This window comes from Crinia signifera, chromosome 5 (assembly GCF_055691185.1).
Source record: "Crinia signifera chromosome 5, ASM5569118v1, whole genome shotgun sequence".
Classification (NCBI taxonomy): domain Eukaryota; kingdom Metazoa; phylum Chordata; class Amphibia; order Anura; family Myobatrachidae; genus Crinia; species Crinia signifera.
Genome location: NC_139221.1, coordinates 77,191,116 through 77,213,156, shown reverse-complemented (window position 1 = coordinate 77,213,156; position 22,041 = coordinate 77,191,116). Strand labels below are relative to the sequence as shown.

General features: G+C 43.7%; 1 long non-coding RNA gene across 1 annotated transcript; it reads right to left on the bottom strand.

The window, feature by feature from the left end:
• Positions 1-1,858: 1,858 nt before the first annotated feature.
• Positions 1,859-11,632, bottom strand: LOC146079489 (uncharacterized). Its single transcript, XR_014474561.1, has 3 exons — positions 11,418-11,632; positions 10,481-10,612; positions 1,859-1,995 (listed from the first exon to the last, which is right to left on the bottom strand). It is a non-coding gene; the product is annotated as an uncharacterized LOC146079489 (long non-coding RNA).
• Positions 11,633-22,041: the final 10,409 nt, after the last annotated feature.

Sequence of the window (22,041 nt, the reverse complement as noted above, 5' to 3'; positions counted from 1 at the left end):
TATTTCTCAGTAAAATACAAATTAAATGAATATACCAAAAAGTTAAAAAATGCATGTAGTAATGAGGGAAGGTTAACCATTATAGCAGACCTCATCTGTTCTGCACTTACTCACCCATATAGGTATCAGATTCCGGTTCAGGGTACGCAGCATGTCCTGCATGGCCCACTCGGGAAGAAATTCCTCCCTCTTAAATTTACACAGGTTGTGAAGTATCCACAAGCTGCAACAATGTTAGGAATGATTGTAAGGTCCACATCATTGCACTTCATAAGGCAGCGCCAACGTCCTTTTAAGCGTCCAAAATGGATTTTCTACAACCATTCTTTCTGAGCTCAGGGTGTGTAAGTAGACTACTTGAGTAGGGCTCAGCGTTACATGTTGTGTGAACCCCTTCATCAGCCGTCTCTGTAAGGGGTATGCTGCATCACTGATTCTGTGATCTGGAATTTACACTCCGTCCACAAATTTAGATTTCTAGTATAAAAATAGAAAAAGATTTTCATTAGCAAAGAAGAATTGGTCTACTCATATCATCAGACTCCTCCATGAGGGCCAGGCTGGGGGACACATTGGGAGCGTATGTGCTAGTAACAACAACTCTTTGTTGTTAATGGTCATTGAATCATGTTCAACTAATCCATGGGACTGCATCCTCTGCTATCCACCTGTCCTGGAACTACACATCCCAGCATGCCCTGCAACATTCCTGATATTTGACCATGGCAAATCTGTGCCCCAGCACATACCTCCCAACTTTATCAATAAGATAATAGGGACACTCGCACGAGCACCCAAAAAGGTTGGGAGTCCCCCCCCGCAGCGGGAGGGAGGCGGGAATGTCACCAAAAATCGGGACGTTCCCGCATTTAGCGGGACAGTTGGGAGGTATGCCAGCATGCTGGGAAATGTATTACCAAAATAGCTGGAAAGGTGACGTACACCCATAATCTAACCATTTCATTTTGTCTACTGATTGGTGGGGTCATTGGATCCAAAAGGTAATGGAATGTCTGACGGGACATTCTGAAGTGAGCCTTCCACTGCACGTCCTGAAAGTTCATCACACTTTACAGTACTGATCTAGTGTTTCACGAGGACTGTACCTTATCACAATCCACATTATTAATAAATTATTAATTAATAATAATTAAATTATTAATAGATTATTTTTCCACCTTTAGTTTTATATATTGTCAACTGTTGGTGTAAGTTTTTTTTCTCCGGGGAACAGTATCTGGGTAGGGATGGGGGGATATGCTAATTGACCACAGAAACACATATTTAAATATTTATTTTTTAAAGTCACTGAGAGAAGCACTTAAGTCATAACATGGAGTCATATATGGAAGTGGGAGAACCCAGGATCCCAAACAGCATGATATTTATCAAGAAAATATAGAAAGTGTGGGGTGCGCAATTAGCAGCAGCCGGTACTAGGGATTGTCAGTCCCTAATATTTATGGCAAGCAAAGAAAAATGGTTTGTACCGGCGCTGGCTGAAACATACACTTGAGACAGTATATTGTTATAAATTTTACTAGTTAATCACAATATTTTACAAATAAATAAAAAGATATACATTTATAATAAAATTTAAAAAAAATGACTAATTTGTAGGGCTCAGTCTCTTCATACAAATTGGTGGTATATAAGGAATGAGAAAGTTATAACCAGCTGAATAAGGTAAGATATATTACCATCCTTGTAGATATAATTTGTATTCCAAGGGTTAATTTTGACCAATTGTTCCCAAGTGCTCTGAATTTCAATGAGCTCAGGATTCCCTTATGGCTCACCTAGGTATCCAATTCAGGGATTATACTGAATCCCACAGCCGCAGCTTGATTCCTGGATCCAAATATGTGTGTGCTGGTAGCAGGGATGGTTGGTGTATGTCTCTGGGATGGGTTACCCCTTAGCTGGTCAATTGCTGGTGCTCATCGTGTTTCCCCGGTAAAGTAAAAATCCGGCTTCCTCAGGAGCAAGTCAACTCTGTCATGAAGAAAAGGGGTAATATATTCCATCGATACTGAGTACCAAATTGTATTTATTAAAGCTGCTATTGAAGGAGTAGAATGCTGATTCCATTGTGTGTAGAATAGAGAAAAGTTGGTAAAATATTCAATTTTAATAAACAACGCAATTGTGTTGTTTATTAATATTGGATATTTTACCCACTTCAAAAAAAGCAAAGCAAAACCTTTCTTTTCTCTATTTTATGTACTTTTGGGACACTGACACTCTCCTTTAATTGCTGCAGCACCACATTCAATAAGCGCCCCTTAAAGATATCTCGTTATCTTTTACTCCTTGAATTGGGCCCATAGTTTATCCTGGGTCTTGTAGTTCCCACTCATTGGTATGTACAGCAAAGTATATATCGGATCTTTAGGGTATGTGAAATTGCAAGCCAGAGAGAGGCCCTCATTGACTACGAATCAAGGATTTCCAACATGTTGGATTTTCCAGAGACCCCGACTCAGACTTTGACAGAAAGGGAAATATCCAATTTAATTCTATGATCTAACAAAATCAATGTGAAAAAATGGCAAAAGGGGTGAATCATTTTTATTTTTTCTATCAGTATCAGACTGGGGCATGAATTACCCACTAGGGGAATGCACTGACAGGAAGTTATGCTTATGGGTGTGTTCAACCTCCAGAGAATGGTGCCAATACCCATATAAGCTTGGATAATCATTATAGTGTACATGGACTGAGACCCTTGATAAATATATAGATAGTAAAAATACAGTAATAAAAGCAACAAACCAGTGGCGTAAGTTTGTCCCAGTTGCCCGGAGGCAACATGAATATTTGTGCCCCCCCCCCCCCCCCCCCACACACACACACACCATTATTCAAAATGTATATAGTCTGTTATGAAATATATATTATATACTGTATCTATCTATCTATATACAGAGAGAGAGCACACATATATATTTTAGAACTTAGCCACAGAAGCGATTTTGATGGCTTTCAATTAATGGTTTTAAACTGGCAGTGGCGGAGAGGTGCCCCCTTGATAGCAGGAGCCCGGTGGCAGATGACTCCATTGCCTCCCAGAGTTCTGCCTCTGCAACAAATTGTAGTCATGTATAGCATAAAGTAGCATTTGTAACTTTGCTTTCACACCGCAAAACATGCTTAGATCAGGTATTTAAAAGTTTTTTAAAATGGGTCAGAGCAAGTTTAACCCTTTTCACATTGCATGTAAATACCGGGTCTAAAGCAGGTTTGAGATGTGAAAGCAGCATGAGACATCCCCGCTGGGCAGTGACCTCTTGGAAGTATAGAGAGAGGGGATCAGGCACCAGAGCTCGCACCTAGACTGCCAGCGGGAGTTCCGGCACTGCAGGCAGGGAGGAGATCTGCAGGACGCTGGAAGGGTAAGGGTAGGGGGTCTGACACTGAGTATTAGCTGGTCCGCTCTGAGCCAGTGCAGTGCATATTTAATGAGCCGGCCGCTCATTACATATGCACATGATAGAGACCCCCTTGGGGTCTGCATAGTCATATGGGGAATAGATAAGAAGTATTTTGTCCTAGAGGGTCGTACAAAGCACATATGAGCTAATGAGTTTTACAATAAGTTAAACAATGTGATTTGCAAGATAGCCAGCTGATATTTAGCTTTGCAACATTTGCTAAAAACAGCGACAAAATTAGGAAACATAAGGACCTACACCCAGGTTTGAGGAATACTGTATGTCCAGACACAGGTCAACTGTCTCAGAAGAACCGCAGAATCAGCTAAAACCAGATTTCAAACCATTTAAGGCATAAGGTACTTTCCAGAACAACAGCATTATGGGAGGTCTAGGGTAACCAAAGCTTACTGGAAGTCCACTCCTTTGTTACAAAATGGAAGTACAAGCTTGTTACGCAGCTCATGTCTGAACCAATGGGCCTTATTTTGGTTCATTCTTTCTGACAAAATCCTTCTTAGATGGACAAAACCATGTGCACTGCAGGGGGGGCAGATGTAACATGTGCAGAGAGAATTAGATTTGGGTGAGTTATTTTGTTTCTGTGCAGGGAAAATACTGACTGCTTTATTTTTACACTGCAATATAGATCTCACTTTGAAGTAAAACCCCACCCAAATCTAATTCTCTCTGCACAAGTAACACCTGCCCCACCTGCAGTGCACATGGTTTTGCCCATCTAAGAAGGATTTTGTCAGAAAGAATGAACCAAAATAAGGCCCAATGTTTGGCCTGTAATCCCTCCCCATTGGGGAGGGTCATATATGAATATGTATGTCACTCATTTCAAATCCTTTCCCTGAGGGGAGGGGCATGCTTGTATTACTTTGGTACAAATATATGTGTCCGTGCAAATAAACTTTAGAATACTTGCAATTATGATCCAACTTGTGTGGTATTTTATTCTTGTATTCTCCTGATCAGATCAGTAAAGGTAAGGTGTTGCAGAGGTGACTGAATATATTGAAGGTAATTATTCACGCTATTACGCATATGTAATGAGTGGCCGGCCGGCTCTTCAGGCAAGCTTATCAAATTCCAGAACCAGTCACAGAACCTTGCATTCTGGTGGAATCAATGCAATAAAGAATACAGTATGTATACTTATGTACTGTATCAATACCTATTTCCCTATAGATTGTAAGCTTGCGAGCAGGGCCCTCCTACCTTTTGACTCTCTGTAAATACTCTGTTTGTTGTATCACTGTCTCCTTTGTAAAGCGCAACGGAATATGCTGCGCTATATAAGACACTGTTAATAAATAAAATAAATAAATTAAATATGCACTGCGCTGGGGACCAATAGTGCTCACTGCTGTCTTGGTACTATTTCAGACCCGTTCAGACAGCAAAAAAAAAATGAGTCTGAAATGGGTAGGACCCTGCTTTTTTACCGTTTCCAAAAAAACATTTTTTTTTTGGGAAACGGTAAAATCACTCTGCACCTTTCTGACTGAACATATTACTGTTTTAAAACGGTTAAAAATAAGCAAAATACAGTTTTTCTTTTGGGCTGGTCTTAAAAGGGGCATTAACTGCACTGTTTGGAACCTGACATAGAGGAGGAGGTGGATCCCCAGGCATTGGGGTCCATCGAGAGTTTCCCCTATGCCGGGACTGGTGCATGTGCAGTAAAAAACCTCTGTACTGCGCATGCGGCTAGCTTCAATGGGCTGCTTCGGCAACAGCCCATAGAGGGAATCATGGTCCCGTCGGCTGTAGAATACAAATGACAGACACCGTGACCAGCGTGTGTGCAGTACCGATATAGGTACTGGCATGCGCAATCGCCAATTTAGCATGGCAGCCGCAGCAAGGCTTACCGGAGGGAGGGAACACCTCCCAATGGGACTGCCTTGGTGACTGGCAGGTTGGACTTCCAATAGGAAGTCACTGCCAGTCACAGTGAAGCCAGTGCAGTCTCACAGACTGCATCTGGATTCACTAGAGTGACAGATTTTACCTGGGGGGCTGCAGCCCTGTAGCCCATAGGTAAAAACTACCACTGTTTAATAGTGACTATGTACCAGAGCAGGGAGACACAGAAAAAATAATTCCATGTTATTTTTAACAAATGCATAATGCAGCATAATAAAATAGTATGTTTTAGAAAAGGTAGAATAGGTGGCATGGAGTTGATCTTTCATAAGCATCAGTAAATACAGTCATTTCCTACAATTCGCAGCAGCAGGTTAAAGAGTTAATACATCAACCTTGTTTATAATTTATACAATAAACAAAGTCACATGTAGCCCCTATAATTTAGATGTAAGCAAATGTTGATTTATTCAGGAAGGCGAAAGCCAGAAGCACAGCCCAGAGCACCAAATTGTGAATTAAACTAGGACAGGAGCAGGCTAGTCTATAATAACATTTGTATAATTTTATTTTTGCCTTTGGCTCAGTTCATTTTCTCTTACAGTAGACACATGAAATTGGTTCTTCAGCCACCTAAGCTGATGTTCAATGGTAAACGCAAAAGCAAAAAAGGCAAAATATTATCCCCATCTTAGACTTTTGTCTTTTTAATCGGTAAGGCATGAAATCCCGGGTCACTTCTGATAATAAATATCACCCTTAAGAGCGTAGCTGCCTTCAAAGTTCCCGAGAAGCTCAGTTTAACCTGGAGATATATATATATATATATATATTTTTTTTTTTTCTTGCACTGATAGAACTCTTAGAAGAAGGTTTCTTAAATAGATGCAAATGTTTTGCTGTTTTTATTCTTCTGTTCTGGCCCCAGGGGGAGCTCAGACTTGCTCCGCTACCCTTTCAGCACTGAAGTAAAAGACCATGGCCCTTATTCTGAATCGTGCGGTACGGGCCGCGTGCGGCCGTACCGCCGATGTTTTCAGTCTGCACATGCGCAGAGGTCAATCTGCGCATGTGCAGCCGAATTTGCCGCAGACGTATTTCGTCCGCCGCAAAGGGGGCGTATAGGGGCGTGAGGGGCTTCATACCCTCATTTCCCTATGCATACGCCCCGCGTTTCATGGGCGTTCCCATGCAAACGCGGGGCGTATGCATGGTAATGAGGGTATGACGCCAGTGATGGGGGCGGAAAGCTGACGTCGCCGGATGTCAGTTCTCCGGCCCCATACAAGCTATCACACGGACGATTGTCCGTGTGGTCTCAGCTTGCGGGAGCTGCTGGGGCGTGCGGCCCTGCCTTCGATGGTCAACGACCATCGAATGCAGGGGGCAGCTCCCACCATGGTGGAGGCGTACGCCCCACCATTTTCATGCGGATCGCCAGCCGTCCGTGTACGGACGGCCGTGGCGATCCGTAGTGTGGGCGGGGATTGGTTTGTGCGGCCGGAGCACCGTGTGCGGCTCCGGCCGCACGATTCAGAATAAGGGCCCATATGAGAACTGCAACACTATGTGGTAAATCTTATAGACATCACAATGACAAATAAACACCATTGAGAAAATGCATCTAATAAATACCTCATCAGCCACTCTCATAAAACTTTCATTAGTCTCCAACCTGATGGATTTTAAAAAGATACATTAAAATGCTGAACACTTTTTTTTAATAGTCAATCAAGTTGAATCTTGATCTGAAGTGAAGAGATAGTTTATGGGCGAAATGTGCTAAGCCTTGAAAAGTGATAAAATGCAGAGTGATAAACCACCAACCAATCAGCACCTAATTGTCACTGTGTAAACAGCATGTAAAAATGACAGTTATCAGCTAATTGGCTAGCTCTTTAGCACTCTCCATTTTATCACTTTTGAAGCTTAATACATCGGACCCTAAAGGAGTGTATACTTTAGACAAAACTGCAAACAATGCAATGTCGTCTACGATTTCCCTTGAACTGTCCAGAACTGGCAACAAATGATATAGTGCACTAAACGAGTATAGCTGTCGTTGACGATACAGTCAGGATTTTACGGCATGAACAGATGACAGAGGGGGTCATTAATGACTCGCGGGACCTGCCATTGTTACATAGTTACATAGTTACATAGTAGGTAAGGCTGAAAAAAGACTTGCGTCCATCTAGTTCAACCTGGTATAGATATCCATAGCTGATTTGGTAGGTTCTGGTATTTTACAGACAAATTATATTTCTTATTTGTACCCATGGATGTTTTTCTCCAGTAAATGTTTGTCCAACTTTGCCTTGAACGCATTTAATGAGCCAGCCGTTACCACCTCTCTGGGAAGAGAGTTCCAGAGTTTGACTGTTCTGACCGTAAAGAAATTCTTTCTACTAGCTGAATGAAATCTTTTTTCTTCTAATCTATACTCATGCCCTCGCGTCCTAGATTCCTTTCTAGTAGAAAATAGGGTGTGTGACAGTTCCTTATATTGGCCCTTGATATACTTGTACATGTTGAGCATGTCCCCCCTTAAACGTCTCTTTTCTAATGTAAATAGTCCCAAATTGCTTAATCTCTCCCCGTAGCTTAAATTCTCCATTCCCCTAATAAGCTTTGTTGCTCGCCTTTGGACTTTTTCTAATTCTATGATGTCCTTTTTATAGTGTGGGGCCCAGAACTGTACTCCGTACTTGTTAATGATATACTTCCTACACACTAGACGATATGCACAAAATATTGTTAACAATATCGTTATTGAGAATATCATTACCAATAATCGTCTTGTGCAGTGGTTCTCAAACTCGGTCCTTAGGACCCCACAGAGTTTACGTTTTCCAGGTCACCCGACAAGTGCACTTATTACTGACTGACACATTTTAAAAGATCCAGAGATGGAGCTAATTATTTCACTTGTGATTCTGTGAGGAGACCTGCAAAACATGCACTGTGTGGGGTCCTGAGGACCAACTTTGAGAATCTGTGATCTAGGTCCAGATTCTCTAAGCTTCAAAAGTGATAAAATGGAGAGTGATAAACAGCCAGCCAATCAGCTCCTACCTGCCATGTCACAGACTGTGTTTGAAAAATGTCAGGCAGGAGCTGATTGGCTGGCTGTTTATCACTCTCTATTTTATCACATTTGAAGCTTAGAGAATCTGGCCCTAGTGAGTAATGCACCTTGACCTTGTTATTCCTACTTGCTGATATCACCAGACATGACACAGAAGGTACCTGAAGCAGCTTCTAATTACATACTGTCCAACCTGATTACTGTGATCTGTAGATGAAGGACTTTTCGCAGTACATAGGATCTCCTGTAATTCATCTGCGGTTGAACGTTTAGAAATACATCTCTGACTTTATGCAATTCACTTCCCTGCACAGTTGGAGAGGCCCCTACTCAAGAATGCTTCAAAAACAGACTCAAGACTTTCCTGTTTACTCAAGCATTTCCTTAATTCCCTTAAATATTGCTTATGAAAAGCTTTTAAGTACTTCATTGTTTCTGTACTGTATTACATTCATTCTATCTGTTAAGTCCTATTGGGGAAAGAGCGCCATATAAATACAATTATTATTATTATTAATAAATATATACTTTAACAGGTGTACTGCATTCCTAATATTGTGCAAGCGTTGCACATACTGGATGGCAGGAAGATTAGTAACCCAATTTTATCTATTGTAATTCAATATTTAAATAATAAATTGTGTCTGTCAGACACTTGGTTTTGGGCAAAACAAATGACGTGTATCAATATAAATGCAGAATATTTATGTATTCTACTGTGGAAGTAAACAGACACCTTCATTCCTGGAGTGGCGCATTATTAATATCAATATGTGTATAAGCAAGCGCACATCCATTAATGGAATAACAGCGGGGCTTGCTAGCCTTTAGAAGCACAAAACAATATTGCAGTCCATACAATTTAGGGGAGTACCAATCATTTCCCAGACAGGTTACATTTGGCTGAAAATCTATGGGTATGGTGCTGCATGAAATTGTATAATTTGTGTAAAAACATTTTTATCACCGGCCAGCATGTATGTCATTATATAGTTTTATTGAAATGAAATTCAAAGCTGGCTTTGAAAATATACTTGCTCAGGGCTGTAGCACACATTGCATATTGTGATCTGCCACAGTGGGCCTATGCTAAGATAGTTAAATTGTATAAGCACAAATATAACGCAGTGTTTAATGGCTCAGCTTGTGCTCCCACATAACAGACGACGTCCCGTCAGTGAAAGGGCATAAAACTAACCTTCATTTTTCATTGTCAGCTGTAGAACTCTCTTGCAGTTAGCCAAAATCCCCAGTAATGAGTCATTTCAGTTAGGATAATCATTGAAGTTAATAATATGTAGTCATTGTGTTTTCTCATGTGTATCATAGTCTATAATGTCAGAAATAACATAGTACAACGGGAATTCTGTGACCCCCTTTTTGAGGATAGTTGATAAATGTAAGCACTTTTACCTTGCAAAGTCAACCAGGGCCGGTGTAAGGCTTTTCAGCACCCTAGGCAAAACTTCTGCCTACTGCGCCCCCCCCCCCCCCTACTGCCACCAATATCAACCCTTAAGGCATACTTGCCTAACATTCCAGAATGGCAGGAAGGCAGTGACGTGCGGTTAGGTCATTGCCTGGGGAGGCACTGATCTCCCCGCACGGGACCCCCGACCCCCCCCCCCCCTCGCCCGCCCGCATACCATGCTATATGGTATATGCAGCGGCCGGGCACAGGCAGCAGGGCGTACATGCGCCCCCCTCCCCAGGGGCGCCAAGAGAAATCCTGGGCCCGGTACAAAAACTTCCCGGGGCCCCACAGAGGGCGCTCCCCGCACACTCTGCTGGCGCTGGCTTCCCCAAGCGGGGTTTGCGGACCCGTTGTTATGCCACTGCTTCCAAGGTGGATGCTTACTGAATGGCAGTAATTGCATTGACAATACAGTATATATACCAGGGCACGGCAAACAGGGACAGCGCGCACCAAAAATTTACACCGTAATGCCTATTACACATGTCACACACCCATTACAAATTATACCATATGCCATAATGTCCATTACACATTATGCCATACACCGGAATACCTATTACATATAATACCACACATTATCCCACATAAGTTCCGCTTACCTACATGCTCGTTGGTATGGTTTTCATGCTTGATGCCAGGTGTTATCATGCTCTGCCAGGGGTTAACATGCTCTGCCCAGAATGACATGCTCTGTGAGTCCTTATTTACTCCTGATTCATCAGATCTGTCTGATTTCTATTCATAAAGAGGAACAAGTGTTTTCAGAAAGAAGTCATTGTTGTATAGCTATCTAGATAGATAGATCCCAAAATAAATACTTGCAATGCACAACCATAAGAGTAGCTGACCGTCAGGTTCAGCAGCATTGGATGCTCTCAGATGTATGGGACCCTCTGAACACTGGATTGGTGACTATAATCATTATCCACACAATATTTCGTTTTCAAAACACTAATTTCTCTTGTTAATGGTAAATGATCACATAGAGCTACACAGTACCTCCCAACTTCTGGGGGAGTGGCCTACCAAAAAGGGGGTGTGGTCTATACTTGCGACGCTGCCACGAGGCCACGCCCCCCTTTTACGCTGCGGTGGGGGCATGCCCAGCAGCTCTGTGAGCTGCTGGCCAGCCCCCAGCCCCTCTGCCTGCAATAATAGACGCTGTGCGCATGCCTCCAACATCAGCGAGCACCAGATACAGGTAAGCATGATATGGGGAAAGAACATGTTAACGTTGGACAAGCTCAGACCATCACTACCTCTGCAACAGTTGTGGAGCTGGAAGCTGGGACTTGTAGTTCAACAACAGTTGACACTCAGCATAACTATATATGACTATAGTGCATGTAGCCCTTGGATGTGATACTAGAGAGAGGTACTTACTCTGCTAGGGGTTAACATGCTCTGCCAAGGGATACATGCTTGTTGCCATGGAGTTACATGCTTTGCCAGGGGGTACATGCTTTGCCAGGGGGTACATGCTTTGCCAGGGGTTCACATGATATGTGTTAAGCCAGGCAGGGCAGACAAATTTACTTACAAGAGAGTCTCTTAGGGCAGCGTTTTTACTTTCACTTTGTTTGCAGACAGCTCCTCCGGCTCCAGTGACTGAGTGCACAGCACTTCCCCCTCTCATGTGCACACTGCAGCATCCGGTCCCTGGCTACTTCACTTGTTTGCAGACACACACACAGTCAGCTGAGTCAGAGAGACTAGAGAGATGACGGAGCAGAAGCTCCGCAGCGGTGGACCTCTCTGCTACTGTCTGCACACAGTGACAGGCTGCCGCTGCGCTGCTGACCTGCTCTCATTCTCCAGGCTTGTCCACTAGTTAATCCCTGATTTCCCAGCACCCAGTGCCCCCGCTCGCACTCCGACTTGCTAAACAGCTGACCAGGCGATTCGTGCGGCGCGGTGCACTGGCTGCCTTTAAAAAAAAAGTGTGTGTGTGTGTGTCCCCGGGCCCCTTGACAGTCCCGGGCCCTGGTAAAAAGTACCCTCCCCCCCTCCCTCTCGGCGGCCCTGCCCCTCCCCGGCGGACTCACCTCTCCTCGGCGGTGACAGTGGCGCCGGACTCCACGCTGTCGCGCTGCTGCATCCTACGCTGCTGCATGTGTGTGATTGGACAGCGGATCCATCACTGGATCCGCTGACCCAATCACATCTGGGGGCGTGCATTCATGCTGGTGCCCCTGTCATTGCGGCACCAGTATGAGTGCCGCTTCCCCATTCATTTTCAATGGGCTTTTACAGCCCATTGCTGCACCCTTCCCCCTGCCCACCCCTACCCGCCCCCCGCTGCCCGGTGTTTTAATGTTAACAGCGGGAGGCACCTCTCCCGCTGCCTCCCACCCTCACATGCAGCAGTGTAGGATGGTAGGAGGCAGGGGGAGAGGTAGAAATGATAAAAATAATAAAAGAAGATATATAAATATATCTTCTTTTTTTATTCACATCATTATGACAGGGGAGGCACTGCCTCCCCTGCCTCCCCTGACTGCACGTCCCTGCAGGAAGGCACCCAAAAAATGGGTGGTCCACCCAGCACCCTGGGAAAGTGGGCAAGTCCCCTGGAGGCCCCCTTTGCCATCCACAATAGAGTACAAGGAGGAGGGAGCAGCAAAATAGGGAAGTATGCCTCAAGGGAAAGTATGGAGGTGAGGTCTTAGAAGTTTGACTGAAGACACCTGCACTAAGTACATCAAAGATCCTCATAGACATCCTCTTTTTGATAGGCAGACTTGGTGGCGCCCCCCCAGATCTTGGAACCCCAGGCAGCTGCCTAAAGCTGCCTAATGGTAGAGCCGGCCCTGCAGTCAACTAATCAGTCTGGGAAGTTTGCAGTAATTTCAGTAAATAAAAGTGGTTTCAAAGCACAAAATGAATAAACCACCACTCGCTACGCTCGGCACACTATGTTATTCTACCACCACGCCCTAGTGGATGTTATTGCATGAAATACCACCTGCTGGCCGATTTTCCTCAAAAAACAGTAAAAAAAAAAACATGTCGACCTAATTACCCTGTCGACCTTACCCATGTTGACCTAATGACCATGTCGACATAACCCATGTCAACCTTAAATCATGTCAACCTTCCTGCATGTCGACCTTAAGTCAGGTCAACCTAAATGCATGTCGACCTAATGGTGTCAACCTAATGCTTGTTGACCATCATGCTGGTGACCCAATGACCATATTCCGTTTTTCATGCGCACAGGTACTGAAGCCCGTAGTTGTTGTCTGCACACTCTGCACTGCCAGCCAGCAGCTTGAAAGAAAAGACAGCAGTGGTCAAAATCATCCAAGAGGGCATCCTAGAAAATGGAGTGAGTCGTGTGGTGTTTCAAGAGATACCATATATTTAACCCCCTTCCCGACATTTGACGTACATTTACGTCATGGCCGGGATGTACTTCCCGACACATGGCGTAAATGTACGTCATGGCTTTAAACTGTCACCGCGTCTATAGACGCGGTGACAGTTTAAACATGTCTGCTGTCCCTGACAGCAGACATGTCCCTGCATGCCCTGGGGGGGCTGCGATGCCGCCCCCCCGTCAGCGATCGCTGTGATTGGCTGTTCAGTGTGAACAGCCAATTACAGCGTTTTCTGTGTCACCGGCGAATAACGTTCGCCGGTGACACAGGGATCGGTGGTGATTGGTGCTGTAAAGTACAGCACCAATCACCACGGGGTGTAAGGGTGACACTGGTGTCACCCCACCTCACCCCACCCGCCCCCAAAGGCCGTGATTGGTTCGTCGGACCGACGAACCAATCACAGCCATGGAGGGTGATTTAAACTAACGGTGACTGCACTGCAGACGCCATTCCGGTCTGTAATTGCGTGCAGTGCGGTCACCGTGCCTATCTGCCGCGATATACTGACCTGATCCTTGCAAACACTTACCTGATCACTGCTTGTAGCGTTCCTGGATCTTGTTACTTCTTGTGACTTCCTGTGTTGTGCTGTGCTGTGTTGTGCTGCTGCAGTGTGTTCGAGTTATAGATAGAGAGATAGAGAGAGAGAGATAGAGAGGGATAGAGAGGGCTAGTGACAGAGAGTGCTATATTTTGTGCTGCTGCAGTGTGATAGAGTTATAGATAGAGAGATAGAGAGAGAGAGAGATAGAGAGATAGTGACAGATTGTGCTATATATTTTTTATATATATACAGCTGTACTGCGTGTGCAACTGACTGCTGCCCCCCCCCTTTTGTGCTGATCAGTATAAATTAACTGATCAGCAACTTTTTGGGGGCGCAGGGTTTTTTTTTATATATATACCTGTCAGTGCTGCTGCTGCAGTGTCATAGAGTGATAGATAGTGAGAGATAGAGAGATAGAGAGAGATAGTGATAGAAAGTGCTATATTTTGTGTCTGCTGCCCCCCTTTTGTGCACCCCCAGCAACTTTTTGGGGGTGCAGGGGTTATTTTTTATATATATAACTGTCAGTGCTGCTGCTGCAGTGTCATAGAGTGATAGATTGAGAGAGATAGAGAGAGATAGAGAGAGATAGTGACAGAGAGTGCTATATTTTGTGTCTGCTGCCCCCCTTTTGTGCACCCCCAGCAACTTTTTGGGGGTGCAGGGGTTATTTTTTATATATATAACTGTCAGTGCTGCTGCTGCAGTGTCATAGAGTGATAGATAGTGAGAGATAGTGAGAGATAGAGAGAGATAGAGAGAGATAGAGAGAGATAGAGAGAGAGAGTGACAGAGAGTGATAGAGAGTGCTATATTTTGTGTCTGCTGCCCCCCCCTTTTGTGCTGATCACTATATCTGAGGTGATCAGCAACTTTTTGGGGGTGCAGAGGTTTTTTTTTTATATATACCTGCCAGTTGCACTGTCAGTTGCACCAAAGGTTGTGCACCTGCTGCCCCTCACTGGTAATCAGTGTCGCATCACTGATCACACTGGTAATCAGTGTCGCATCACTGATCACCTTTTTTTTTTTTTTTGGTACTTATGTAGTATCTGGGCTGCCGATTTTTTGATTGTATGCCTTAAGTTAAGGCATACAATCAGATGCGATGCGATGCGATATCGCATCGCATCGCATACGACCATGCGATGCGATGCGATGACCCGATTTTTCCATAGGATTCAATGTTAAAATGGACTGAGTCCATTTTAACATGGAATTCAATGGGAAAAAGGGGTCCTTTTCATACCCCTACTATCCAAGTGGGCATGGAGTTGGATATAAACCTGTGGCGAGCGTAGCGAGCCACCGAGCCCGAAGCGTGGCGAGCGAAGCGAGCCCCGCGAGGGGACGGTATTCTGTGTCCCCTCGCGGGGCTCGCTACGCTCGCCACGCTTCGGGCTCGGTGGCTCGCTACGCTCGCCACAGGTTTATATCCAACTCCATGCCCACTTGGATAGTAGGGGTATGAAAAGGACCCCTTTTCCCAATGAATTCTATGTTAAAATGGACTCAGTCCATTTTAACATTGAATCCTATGGAAAAATCGGGTCCATCGCATCGCATCGCATCGCATCGCATGCGATATGGTCGGGTGCGATGCGATGCGATGGACCCGATTTCAAAATCGGCAGCCCAGTTACTACATAAGTACCTTTTTTTTTTTTTGAGGGTGCTGTGGGGTCTTTTTTTAATTTTTTTTTTATCAAATTTTTTTGATCAAATTCCTGTTGCCTTTGAGCGCTGTTCAGTGACGGACGTTACTGACCAACATCTGTGCTCAATTTTTGGCGCAGGACCTTTTTTTTTTTTTTTTTTCTGCACTACATACACACTACACACTACATACTACATTGAAATAAAGTTTGTACCCCCCCTACACTATACACGTGTTGAAACATTTCACTACCAGAAACACAAAAATAAAAATGGCATCCCAAATGTCATCCCAAATGTCATCCCAGTCATCCAGAAGAATGTATTCAGCGGAGGAGGCATATGCCATGCTTGCCTCTGACTCTGACACAGCCAGTGAGGCAAGCGGGGAATTTGAAGGATTCATCTTAAGCTCCTCTTCCTCCTCTAGTGATGAGGGACCCCCTCAAAGACGCCCCCGTATAGCAGCTGAGACCCCCCCCCAATAATTGATCTCGTATGGACCCCACCACCAGACAATTTTGAGCCCCAGGTTCCTGAGTTTTTGGCCATCCCAGGAATCCAATTTGATTCCACAGGTCTCAGAGAAATTGACTTTTTCAAATTATTTTTCTCTGATGATTTTATAAATTTAATGGTGGACCAAACTAATTTATATGCCCAGCAGTTTATTGCTCAAAACCCCACGTTATCATTTGCTAGGTGGACCCCTGTAGATGCAGTAGAGATGATGACGTTTTGGGGTCTGGTGTTTCATATGGGCATAGTAAAAAAGCCAGAAATTAGGCAATATTGGAGTACAGATGTTCTGTACAGCACCCCACTTTACCGTATGGCCATGACCCGGACTCGTTTTGAGTTAATCCTTAAATTTTTGCATTACAACGATAATGCACAGTGCCCACCCAGAGATGATCCCACCTTTGACCGGCTATTCAAAGTCAGGCCGGTCATTGATCACTTCAGTGCCAAATTTGAAGAGATGTACATCCCAGATAAATTCATTTGCATAGACGAGTCCCTTATACATTTTAAAGGAAGGGTTAAATTCCGCCAGTACCTTCCCAGTAAGAGGGCAAGGTATGGCATAAAAATGTATAAGCTGTGTGAAAGCACCTCAGGGTACACTCACAGGTTTAGGGTATATGAAGGGAAGGATTCAAGAATTGAACCGCCAGAATGCCCCCCCTCCCTCGTAGGTGTTAGTGGAAAAATTGTCTGGGATTTAGTGCACCCCTTCCTGGATAAAGGTTATCACCTCTACGTGGATAACTTTTACACTAGTATTCCCCTGTTTAAGGCCCTTGGTTCAAGAGGTACAGCAGCTTGCGGTACTGTGCGCAAGAACCAAAGAGGCCTCCCAAAAACGCACATTGCCCAAGTAATGAGAAGGGGTGAAAGCAGGGGAATATGCACCGAAAATATGTTGTTGGTCAAATATAAGGACAAGAGGGATGTCCTTATACTGACAACAATTCACGGAGACAGTACCACCTCCGTCCCTGTACGAGGTACCAGTACCCACACCTCAAAACCTAATTGTATCCTGGATTACAATAGGTACATGGGCGGAGTGGATCTTTCAGATCAGGTACTGAAGCCGTACAGTGCCCTGCGGAAAACAAAAATCTGGTACAAGAAGCTGGCCGTGTATATCATCCAGATGGCACTGTATAACGCTTACGTGCTATTCCGTTCTACCAGCCAGAGGGGGACATTTATGCACTTTCAAGAGGAAGTCATAAAGGGCCTAATATTTGGGAACCAGCAGGCAGAGGGCCCCAGTACTTCTAGTACTGGCCCCCGTATTGTACCAGGGCAGCATTTTCCTGATGAAATCCCCTCCACTGGAAAAAAGGGCAGGACACAAAAAAGGTGCAAAGTTTGCTATAAAAAGGGAATAAGAAAGCAAACTATTTTCCAGTGTGACACTTGCCCCGACAAACCCGGCCTATGTATAAAGGAGTGTTTTAAAATATACCACACATCTATGGATTATTAGGTTCATAATTTCACCGTGCTTCGGGGGTCTTGCTAATGCCACATAGCACCCACCATTCATTCCACCAGAATCTGAGCCGCAAAATCCAAAAATCACTCCTTCCCTTTTGAGTCCTGCCATGCACCCAAATGGTATTTTTTGGTCACATGTGAGGCATTGCCGTACTCGGGAGAAATTGGGGCACAGATTTTGGGGTGCTTTTTCTCCTTCATACCTTCTGAAAATGAAAAATTTTGAGCCAGAACTGCATTTTTGTGTAAAAAAATGTAATTTTTCATTTTCACTGCCCAGTTGTATCAAAATTGGTGAAACCCCTGGGGGTTTGAAATGTACACTATACCCCTAGATGAATTCCCTGAGGGGTGTAGTTTGCACAATGGGGTCACTTGTGGGGGGGTTCCACTGTATTGGTGCTTTGGGGGTCTTGCTAATGCGACATAGCACCCACCAACATTCCACCAGAATCTGTGCTGCAAAATCCAAATATCACTCCTTCCCTTCTGAGTCCTGCCACTTTTTGGTCACACATGAGGCATTGCCGTACTCGGGAGAAATTGGGGCACAGATTTTGGGGTGCTTTTTCTCCTTCATACCTTCTGAAAATGAAACATTTTGAGCCAGAACTGCATTTTTGTGTAAAAAAATGATATTTTTTATTTTCACTGCCCAGTTGTATCAAAATTGGTGAAACCCCTGGGGGTTTGAAATGTACACTATACCCCTAGATGAATTCCCTGAGGGGTGTAGTTTGCACAATGGGGTCACTTGTGGGGGGGTTCCACTGTATTGGTGCTTTGGGGGTCTTGCTAATGCGACATAGCACCCACCAACATTCCACCAGAATCTGTGCTGCAAAATCCAAATATCACTCCTTCCCTTCTGAGTCCTGCCACTTTTTGGTCACACATGAGGCATTGCCGTACTCGGGAGAAATTGGGGCACAGATTTTGGGGTGCTTTTTCTCCTTCATACCTTCTGAAAATGAAAAATTTTGAGCCAGAACTGCATTTTTGTGTAAAAAAATGTAATTTTTCATTTTCACTGCCCAGTTGTATCAAAATTGGTGAAACCCCTGGGGGTTTGAAATGTACACTATACCCCTAGATGAATTCCCTGAGGGATGTAGTTTGCAAAATGGGGTCACTTGTGGGGGGGTTCCACTGTATTGGTGCTTGGGGGGTCTTGCTAATGCGACATAGCACCCACCAACATTCCACCAGAATCTGAGCTGCAAAATCCAAAAATCACTCCTTCCCTTCTGAGTCCTGCCATGCACCCAAATGGTATTTTTTGGTCACATGTGAGGCATTGCCGTACTCGGGAGAAATTGGGGCACAGATTTTGGGGTGCTTTGTCTCCTTCATTCCTTGTGAAAATGAAAAATTTTGAGCCAGAACTGCATTTTTGTGTAAAAAATGTAATTTTTCATTTGCACAGCCCAGTTGTATCAAAATTGGTGAAACCCCTGGGGGTTTGAAATGTACACTATACCCCTAGATGAATTCCCTGAGGGGTGTAGTTTGCACAATGGGGTCACTTGTGGGGGGGTTCCACTGTATTGGTGCTTGGGGGGTCTTGCTAATGCGACATAGCACCCACCAACATTCCACCAGAATCTGAGCTGCAAAATCCAAAAATCACTCCTTCCCTTCTGAGTCCTGCCATGCACCCAAATGGTATTTTTTGGTCACATGTGAGGCATTGCCGTACTCGGGAGAAATTGGGGCACAGATTTTAGGGTGCTTTGTCTCCTTCATTCCTTGTGAAAATGAAAAATTTTGAGCCAGAACTGCATTTTTGTGTAAAAAATGTAATTTTTCATTTGCACAGCCCAGTTGTACCAAAATTGGTGAAACCCCTGGGGGTTTGAAATGTACACTATACCCCTAGTTGAATTCCCTGAGGGGTGTAGTTTGCAAAATGGGGTCACTTGTGGGGGGGTTCCACTGTATTGGTGCTTGGGGGGTCTTGCTAATGCGACATAGCACCCACCAACATTCCACCAGAATCTGAGCTGCAAAATCCAAAAATCACTCCTTCCCTTCTGAGTCCTGCCATGCACCCAAATGGTATTTTTTGGTCACATGTGAGGCATTGCCGTACTCGGGAGAAATTGGGGCACAGATTTTGGGGTGCTTTGTCTCCTTCATTCCTTGTGAAAATGAAAAATTTTGAGCCAGAACTGCATTTTTGTGTAAAAAATGTAATTTTTCATTTGCACAGCCCAGTTAAACCAAAATTGGTGAAACCCCTGGGGGTTTGAAATGTACACTATACCCCTAGATGAATTCCCTGAGGGGTGTAGTTTGCACAATGGGGTCACTTGTGGGGGGGTTCCACTGTATTGGTGCTTGGGGGGTCTTGCTAATGCGACATAGCACCCACCAACATTCCACCAGAATCTGAGCTGCAAAATCCAAAAATCACTCCTTCCCTTCTGAGTCCTGCCATGCACCCAAATGGTATTTTTTGGTCACATGTGAGGCATTGCCGTACTCGGGAGAAATTGGGGCACAGATTTTGGGGTGCTTTGTCTCCTTCATTCCTTGTGAAAATTAAAAATTTTGAGCCAGAACTGCATTTTTGTGTAAAAAATGTAATTTTTCATTTGCACAGCCCAGTTGTACCAAAATTGGTGAAACCCCTGGGAGTTTGAAATGTACACTATACCCCTAGATGAATTCCCTGAGGGGTGTAGTTTGCAAAATGGGGTCACTTGTGGGGGGGTTCCACTGTATTGGTGCTTGGGGGGTCTTGCTAATGCGACATAGCACCCACCAACATTCCACCAGAATCTGAGCTGCAAAATCCAAAAATCACTCCTTCCCTTCTGAGTCCTGCCATGCACCCAAATGGTATTTTTTGGTCACATGTGAGGCATTGCCGTACTCGGGAGAAATTGGGGCACAGATTTTGGGGTGCTTTGGGGTGCTTTGTCTCCTTCATTCCTTGTGAAAATGAAAAATTTTGAGCCAGAACTGCATTTTTGTGTAAAAACTTTCCTGTGAAACACCTAAAGGGTTAACAAACTTCCAAAATGCTGTTTTGAATACTGTGAGGGGTGCAGTTTTTGAAATGGCATCATTTATGGGGGTGTCACATACAAGTCCCTCAAAGTCACATCAGAACTGAACTGGTCCCTAAAAAAATCAGTGTTTGAAATTTTCTTGAAAATTTGAAAATTTGCTATTCATATTGTAAGCCTCCTAGTGTCCAAAAAAATTAAAAGGAAGTTGAAATAATGATGGAAACATAAAATAGACATATGGTCTATGTTAGTTATTAACTATTTTGAGTGGTATGATTATTTGTCTCACAAGCAGAAAATTTAACATTTTGCAAATTGCTAAATTTTCCATTTTTTTACGACATTTTGGTATTTTTCACAAAAAAACACAGACTGTATCGACCCAAATTTACCACTAATTTGAAGTACAATGTGTCACGAGAAAACAATCTCAAAATCACTGGGATAAGTAAAAGCAAAAAAAAGTTATCCCCACTTAAGTGATACATGTCAGATTTGAAAAAAAGGGCTCTGTCAGGAAGGCAAAAACATGCTGTGTCAGGAAGGGGTTAAGGATATTCTGTGAAGTAAAACACCAGAAAGAAGCCATGATATGCATGGTACAGATATGTTAATGTAAGCCTAAATGTGAGCACACTTCTATATCCTATATCAAAGAAGGTGGACTGAAAAATAATAGAATGTATATCCCCCCCCCCCCCATCATCTGGAAATAGGGTGTCCAAAGATCCACTTGTGATTAGAGATAGACTCAATTTCTGTTTTCTGCCTAAGTTTTGTTTTCCCCTCATACTGTACATTCCGGGAGAATCAAATACCTTTGTCAAGCATATGTAAGTGTGCCTTATGTCTTATACTGTACTTACAGTGAGCATTGTATTACCAAAATCTGTTTAATTGTATTTATGGTCACCAGGGAGGTAACCCTTGGTAGGTAATTCAGCTGCACCCTCCTAGTGCTTAGAGTTAATAATTTAAACTATATGGCAGCTGTGTCTGCCAATCAGAAGACAGGTTTCCTCTGAATGACACAATGACACCGTCCTTCCCCCACACATTGGCTGTGCTACAGAGAGGGCAAAGAAGGGGAAAGATCTGTAGACACATTCTTAGTAACCATATTATAAACATATAAATTCACACAATATCTGTATTTCTCCCGGCTCCATTTTTAAATGTCTTTTTCTAGATATTGGTATTTATTGGCTTCTAAAAAATCTGTAGGATTTTGACAGTATGTCAGCAAAAAATGTAGATAGTGATTGAAAAACAGATCCTGTATTCATTGTACAGGTAGTATAGGTAAAAGTCAAATTATTATGTAAAGAAATTATGTAGACATCCTGGTGAAAATACATATAAGGTCATAATCACATTTCAAAATGTTACCTTAAGTTACTATAAAGGAGCAGTTTCAAATCTGTAAACACTTCCATCCAGTTATCCAGATGGACCATTATTGCTGATTGACAAAATTACCATTTCAGAACTCATTAGGAGGTATTTCATTCGAGTAAGATGAAACATTTTCTCCAGTCTAGCAAAGTA